This window comes from Callospermophilus lateralis, unplaced genomic scaffold (assembly GCF_048772815.1).
Source record: "Callospermophilus lateralis isolate mCalLat2 unplaced genomic scaffold, mCalLat2.hap1 Scaffold_130, whole genome shotgun sequence".
In the NCBI taxonomy this organism is placed as follows: domain Eukaryota; kingdom Metazoa; phylum Chordata; class Mammalia; order Rodentia; family Sciuridae; genus Callospermophilus; species Callospermophilus lateralis.
Window position 1 is genome coordinate 986,325 of NW_027512473.1, and position 8,215 is coordinate 994,539.

The following is an 8,215-nucleotide window of genomic DNA, read 5'->3' on the forward strand; positions in this document are numbered from 1 at the left end:
CTGGGGCTGGGATGTCAAAGCTCAGAGGAAAAGAGAATGATTTTCAAATCAGTAGCATGTTTATGAGCCTTGTGGTCAGGCAGAAGATGAGGGCCAAACCCATGGCAGAAAAATCTGAAAGCAGATCCAAGCCCAGACACCCAGCTGGCTGGAGATCCAATAGAGCCCTGGGTAACATTGAAGAGCAGGACAGGGCAGGCTGGAAATGCTGATCTTTGGGCTCTTTCTGCTAGCTTTTAGCTTAGTGATTGGTATAGGAGGTTATAGATCCTGAGTGGATTTGAGGTCCTCACAGAAAAATTATAGAATAATTACTGTCCTCAAAGAGTGAACCTGGAGTGGGGGGTATAGCTCAGTGATAGAGTATTTGCCTAGCATATGCAAGGCCCTAGGTTAGATGAATCAAAGAATAAACCCTTCTGATGGACAGACCAGTGTACCAGGAACTGTCACAGGCTAAGGGCTAAGGTGATAAGTTTGCTACTGTGAAATTGTTTTAGCAGGAAAAAAAGAAAAATCACTCTAATTTCACCATCCAGATGTAACCACTATTCTTTTTTTTTCATTTTTTTTTCATCTTTCATACATTTGATTCAAGTGAGTTATGAACTTTCATTTTTACCCCAAATACAAATTGCAGAATCACATCAGTTACACATTCACAATGTTTACATAATGCCATATTAGTGACTGTTGTATTCTGCTGCCTTTCCTATCCCCTACTATCCCCCCTCCCCTCCCCTCCCATCTTCCCTCTCTACCTCATCTGTTGTTGTTCAGTTCTCTCCCTGCCCCCCCTTTCCCCTCACAATCTCTTGTATGTGATTTCGTATACCGAGGAGGGTTTCCTTCCGTTTCCATGCAATTTCCCTTCTCTTTTCCTTACCCTCCCACCACTCATCTCGGTTTAATTTTAATCTTTTCCTCATGCTCTTCCCCCCTGCTCAGTTCTTAGTTGCTCTCCTTAAATCAAAGAAGACATTTGGCATTTGTTTTTTAAGGATTGGCTAGCTTCACTTAGCAAAATCTGCTCTAATGCCATCCATTTCCCTGCAAATTCCATGATTTTGTGATTTTTAGTGCTGCATAATACTCTATTGTGTATAGATGCCACATTTTTTTATCCATTCATCTATTGAAGGGCATCTAGGTTGGTTCCACAGTCTAGCTATTGTTAATTGTGCTGCTATGATCATTGATGTGGCAGTATCCCTATAGTATGCTCTTTTAAGGGCCTCAGGGAATAGTCTAAGGAGGACGATAGCTGGGGCAAATGGTGGTTCCATTCTTAGCTTTCCCAGGAATCTCCATACTGCTTTCCATATTGGCCACACAAATTTGCAGTCCCACCAGCAATGTACAAGTGTACCCTTTTCCCCACATCCTCGCCAGCACTTGTTGTTGTTTGACTTCATAATGGCTGCCAATCTTACTGGCGTGAGATGGTATCTTAGGGTGGTTTTGATTTGCATTTCTCTTACTGCTAGAAACAGTGAGCATTTTTTCATGTACTTATTGATTGATTGTATGTCCTCCTCTAAGAAGTGTCTGTGCAGGTCCTTGGCCCATTTGTTGATTGGGTTATTTGTTATCTTGTTGTTTAATTTTTTTGAGTTCTTTATATATTCTGGAAATTAGGGCTCTATCTGAAGTGTGAGGAGTAAAGATTTGTTCCCAGGATGTAGGCTCCCTATTTACTTCTCTTATTGTTTCTCTTGCTGAGAAAAAACTTTTTAGTTTAAGTAAGTTCCATTTGTTTATTCTTGTTATTAACTCTTGGGCTATTGGCATCCTATTAAGGAATTTGGAGCCCGACCCCACAATATGTAGATCGGAGCCAACTTTTTCTTCTATCAGGTGCAGGGTCTCTGATTTGATGTCAAGCTCTTTGATCCATTTTGAGTTAACTTTTGTGCATGGCAAGAGAAAGGGATTCAGTTTCATTTTGTTGCATATGGATTTCCAATTTTCCCAGCACCATTTGTTGAAGATGCTATCCTTCCTCCATTGCATGTTTTTAGCCCCTTTATCAAATATAAGAAAGTTGTAATTTTGTGGATTGGTTTCTGTGTCCTCTATTCTGTACCATTGATCCACCTGCCTGTTTTGGTACCAGTACCATGCTGTTTCTGTTACTATTGCTTTGTAGTACAGTTTGAACTCTGGTATCGCTATACCTCCAGATTCACACTTCCTGCTTAGAATTGCTTTTGCTATTCTGGGTTTTTTGTTATTCCATATGAATTTCTTGATTGCTTTATCTATTTCTACAAGAAATGCTGTTGGGATTTTGATTGGCATCGCATTAAACCTATAGAGAACTTTGAGTAATATCGCCATTTTGATGATGTTAGTCCTGCCTATCCATGAACAGGGTACATTTTTCCATCTTCTAAGATCTTCTTCTATCTCTCACATAGGGTTCTGTAGTTTTCATTGTATAAATCTTTCACCTCTTTTGTTAGGTTGATTCCCAAGTATTTTATTTTTTTTGAGGATATTGTGAATGGAGTGGTTGTCCTCATTTCCATTTCAGAGGATTTGTTGCTGATATACAGGAATGCCTTTGATTTATGCGTGTTGATTTAATATCCTGCCACTTTGTTGGATTCATTTATTAACTCTAGCAGTTTCTTTGTAGACCTTCTGGGTCTGTTAAATATATTATAATGTCATCCACAAATAGCGATAATTTAAGTTCTTCTATTCCTATTTTTATGCCTTTAATTTCTTTTGTCTGTCTAATTGCTCTGGCTAGTATTTCAAGAAGTAAATTGAATAGAAGTGGTGAGAGAGGGCATCCCTGTCTTGTTCCAGATTTTAGAGGGAATGCCTTCAGTTTTTCTCCATTTAGAATGATGCTAGCCTGAGGCTTAGCATATATAGCTTTTACAATGTTGAGGTAAGTTCCTGTTATCCCTAGTTTTTCTAGTGTTTTGAACATAAAGGATGCGGTACTTTGTTGAATGCTTTTTCTGCATCGATTGAGATGATCATATGGTTCTTATCTTTAAGTCTATTGATGTGGTGAATAACATTTATTGATTTCCGTATATTGAACCAGCCTTGCATCCCAGGGATGAATCCTATTTGATCATGGTGCACAATTTTTTTTGATATGCTTTTGTATTCGATTCGCCAGGATTTTATTGAGAATTTTTGCATCTAAGTTCATTAGAGATATTGGTCTGTAGTTTTCTTTCTTTGAAATGTCTTTGTCTGGTTTCAGGATCAGGGTGATGTTGGCCTCATAGAATGAATTTGGAAGAGCTCCTTCTTTTTCTATTTCTTGAAATAGCTTGAAAAGTATTGGTATTAATTCTTCTTTGAAGGTTTTGTAAAACTCTGCTGTATACCCATCCAGTCCAGGGCTTTTCTTGGTTGGTAGTCTTTTGATGGCCTCTTCTATTTCTTCCTTTGTTATTGGTCTGTTTAAATTGTGTGTGTCTTCCTGACTCAATCTGGGCAGATCATATGACTTAAGAAATTTATCGATATCTTCACTATCTTCTATTTTATTGGAATATACAGTTTCAAAATACTTTCTAATTATCTTCTGTATTTCTGTAGTGTCTGTTGTGATATTGCCTTTTTCATCCCGTATGTTAGTAATTTGAGTTCTCTCTCTTCTTCTCTTCGTTAGCATGGCTAAGGGTCTGTTGATCTTATTTATTTTTTCAAAGAACCAACTTTTAGTTTTATCAATTTTTTCAATGTTTTTTTTTTGTTTGTTTGTTTCAATTTCGTTGATTTCCGCTCTGATTTTAATTATTTCTTGTCTTCTACTACATATGCTGTTGTTTTGCTCTTCCTTTTCTAGGGTTTTAAGATGTAGTGTGAGTTCATTTATTTGTTGTTTTTTTTTTCTTTTTTTGAGGAATGAACTCCAGGAAATGAATTTCCCTCTTAAAACTGCTTTCATTGTGTCCCATAGATTCTGGTATGTTGTGTCTGTATTGTCATTTATCTCTAAGAATTTTTTGATTTCCTCCTTTATATCTTCTGTAACCCATTGATCATTCAGTAACATATTGTTCATTTTCCAGGTGATGCAGGATTTTTCCTTTCTTCTTTTATCATTGATTTCTAGTTTCATTCCATTATGGTCAGATATGGTGCATGGTATTATCTCCACACCTTTATATTTACTGAGAGTCGCCCTATGGCATAATATATGGTCTAGCTTTGATTAGGATCCATGTGCTGCTGAGAAGAATGTGTATCCACTTGATGATGGTTGATATATTCTATATATGTCGGTTAAGTCTAGGTTATTGATTGCGTTATTGAGTTTTATAGTTTCTTTGTTCAGCTTTTGTCTAGAGTATCTGTCCAATGGCGAGAGCGGTGTGTTGAAGTTCCCCATAATTATTGTGGTGTGGTCTATTTGACTCTTGAACTTGAGGAGAGTTTGTTTTATGAACGTTGCAGCACCATTGTTTGGTGCATACAAATTGATAATTGTTATGTCTTGATGGTGGATGGTTCCTTTTAACCGTATATAGTGTCCTTCTTTATCCCTTTTGATTACCTTAGGTTTGAAGTTGATTTTATTTGATATGAGTATGGCCACTCCTGCTTGCTTCCACGGGCCATGTGAGTGGTATGATTTTTCCCAACCTTTCACCTTCAGCCTGTGTATGTCTTTTCCTATCATATGAGTCTCCTGAAGGCAGCATATTGTTGGATTTTTTTTTAATTCAGGTTACTAGCCTATGTCTCTTGATTGGTGAATTTAAGCCATTAACATTTAAGGTTACAATTGAAATATGGTTTGTACTTCCAGTCATGTTTATTTATTTATTTATTTTAGTTTGGCTAGTTTTCCCTCTTTGGTTATTTTTCTCCCCCTTTACTGAGATACCTCCCACTGTTAGTTTTGGGCGCTAATTTTCAATTCCTCTTCTTGTAGTATTTTGCTCAAAATGCTTTGCAGTGCTGGTTTTCTGGCTGCGAATTCTTTTAGGTTTGTTTATTGTGAAATATTTTAATTTCATTGTCAAATCTGAAGCTTAGTTTTGTTTTGCTCTATACAGTATTCTTGGTTGGAATCCATTATTTTTTAGAGTTAGAAATACGTTGCTCCAGGATCTTCTCGCTTTCAAAGTCTGTGAGGAAAAATCAGTCGTTAACCTAATTGGTTTACCCCTGAATGTAATCTGCCTCCTTTCTCTCGTAGCTTTTAATATTCTCTCCTTGTCCTGTATGTTAGCTATCTTCATGATTATGTGTCTTGGAGTTGGTCTATTATGGTTTTGGATGTTTGGGGTCCTGTAAGCTTCCAGGATTTGGCAATCCATTCCATCTTTCATCTCTGGGAAGTTTTCTAGGATTATTTCATTTAATAAGTTATCCATTCCTTTGGTCTGAACCTCTGTGCCTTCTTCTATCCCAATGACTCTCAAATTTGGTTTTTTGATGAGATCCCATATCTCTTGGATAGATTGCTCGTGAGATTTAAGCATCTTTTCTGTGTTGACTATATTCTTTTCAAGTTGATAAACTTTGTCTTCATTATCTGATGTTCTGACTTCTACTTGATCTAGTCTATTTGTAATATTCTCGTTAGCACTTTTAATCTGGTTTATGGTTTCTTGCATTTCTAGGACTACTGTTTGTTTGTTTTTTAAATCTCTATCTCCTGGTAAAGCTCGTTCTTTGCAGATTGAATTTGTGTGTTTAGTTCCTTTTCAAAATATACTTTCATTGCTTGGACTTGCTGTCTCATGTCTTCTCTAATATTCCGTTCCATCTGAGTTAGGTATGCCTTGATTTCTTTCCCTGTCCATGATTCTGATTCTTCTAGGTCCTCCTGTATATTTAAGTTGTCCTGCATTGTTTGTAATCCTATTTTTCCTTGTTTTCTCATGTTGTTCACGTTACTTTCCAGCTCTGTTTGACTGCTTTGTAACTGCTTTCTCCTATACATTTGTTTTGGCTTTGTATATCTCTGTTGTTTCTCCTTTGTGGTGGGAGATTATGCCTAGAAATGTTGGGCTTTGTTGTACTTTAAAGCTGATTCATTCAATTCATAAAAGGCTTCTAGGTTCTGTATGCATATAGTGATTTGTTATTTGTTCTTAGGACTATATGTTTAGGTTAGGTGCTATGGTGGTATGATGGTTAGTATGTCTTGGTTACTTTAGAAGATTGCTCCACTGAAGTTGGATACTACCCAGCAATTGGATCAGGGTGTTGGTAGTAGCTAGGTATTTAGGAGTCTTATAGAGAGCCTCGAGACATTCACCTATGTTCATTTAGACAATTACACGAAATGAAAGATGTAATGCTTGGGATGAAAGTTGGGGGGTAGGGGAATGAAGGTGCTCTTAAAAAGAAAGAAGGATAGAGAGATAGATAGATTAGAGGAGAATGAAAAGAACAATAAAAATTGAAATGGGAAAGAAAGAGAGAAGGAAAAGGGGAGAAAGGAACAGAGAGAGAAGAAGAAGAAGAAAAAAATAACAGCAGCAACAACAACGAAAAAAAAATTGAAGTCTTAGAGATCCACTTTCTTCTCTTCCAGTAGGCAGAGCTGTGCCCTCTGAGCGGAGCTTCTGCTCTCTACCTGCCGATAGCAATCCCTGTAAGGCGTCTCCTGGGAGTCTCTCAGACTTGTCAGTCTAGAGCCGTTTCACTTCTCCGGCCCTTAACCCCCTTCCTCCTGTCAGCCAGCCAGCCAGGTCCTGTTCCCCAGAAGTGACTCCCCAGAGATCTAGTTACACTTGCAATCCCACCGCGTGTCCCTTTTAAGCCCCAGTGCTGTGGTAAACTGGCGGCTAAGACCTTGGGAGTCACCGCTGGTGATATGGGGGGCTGGGTGTCGGGGATCCCCTCTGCTTCCCTGCGGACACGACCCCTAAGAGGTCAATGAAGTTTCCTGGCTGCTTGTATCAGAATGGGGAGGGAGTCACACACCTGCTTAAGTGGATTCTGCTGGGAAGGAATTCCATCGGCCGAATTTCAATGATGTCACCTCTCTGCTATGGCGGGCCCCAGGCTCCTTGCCGGGGTGTCCGAAGGGAGGGGTGGGACTGGTCCGTCCCAGTTGGCCTCAGATCCTGGCTCGCTACTTCATGAAGTCTTGGCTAGAGACTTCTTCCTGCCAAGCTGCCTCTCGGAGGCTAGCGGGACCCAGTCACTTTGGCTGCGGGCGGGCGGACGGACCGGCAGCCGCGCCCGCAGCGTGCGGACTGCAGCTGGTGGATCTGGACCTCCGCATCTCGTGGCAGGGTTTTGCTCATCTGGGTCACACTGAAACTTCAAAAAATCCTAGTAGCTCCCGGCCAGTCTCTCTTCAGTAGAATTTTGCTAGGAGATTCTCCGTTGGTAGAATCCAAGCGTTATCTATGCATCTTTATGACCCCATCACTGGGGGTGTATTGAAAGCATTGCCTCTCCGCCCGCCGCCATGTTGGATCCCCCATCACCACTATTCTTGATGTGTTACTTCCAGACTTTCTGCTCTGATGCAGATTGTGCATATATTCATGCTCATTGAAATAAAATAGGATCAATGTTTTATAGAATTCTTTCTCACTTAAGATGTCATTGCCTGTTTTTATTTTAGGTAATTTTAATAGCATAGTGTTTAATTATATGAATTTATGTAATTTCCCACTGTGGAACACTTATTTTTTATCGTTTTTTTTTTTATTTTGCTGTTATAAATATTCTTTCCTTCATCTTTTTTCCCCTTCCTCCTTGCCTCATGGTGGTTTTCTATTTTGCAGTATTGCTGGGAGCCTGGTGTACTCGTACATCACTTTCACTGAGGAGCAGCTGAGCAAACAGTCAGAGGCCAGTAACAAGCTGGACATGAAGGGGAAAGGAGCAGTGTGACCAGAGGACTGCTCCAACTGCATGTGCCCAAGTTTCTGATCAACTCAGAACTCTGGAAGATGCCAAGATGATTACAAGAAAATGCCATTCCTTTTGCACTTGTACAATCTAAGGATTGATTGCTGCCTTTTGAAATTTTATGAGAGAAACTTATAATTGACTCTATTTTAAATATATTGTTTGAATTAATTTATATCAAACTGGAAAATGTACTGGGATTTTTAATTTATTTTTCTTCTGTTCTGACAGTGAAACATCAGTGTTTTGAAAATATTTTATTCCATAGTTTGATATCCAGGGGTCCCTGAGAGCTGCATATATAATGTGCTCCTACTGGAGCCTTATCATTCAAATCATTGCTGTGTCTGGAGTA

The 8,215-nt window shown here is 39.0% G+C and overlaps 1 pseudogene; it reads left to right on the top strand.

The window, feature by feature from the left end:
• LOC143388448 (nucleotide sugar transporter SLC35D1-like) overlaps window positions 1-7,861 on the top strand; it is a 61,440-nt pseudogene extending 53,579 nt beyond the window's left edge.
• Window positions 7,862-8,215: the final 354 nt, after the last annotated feature.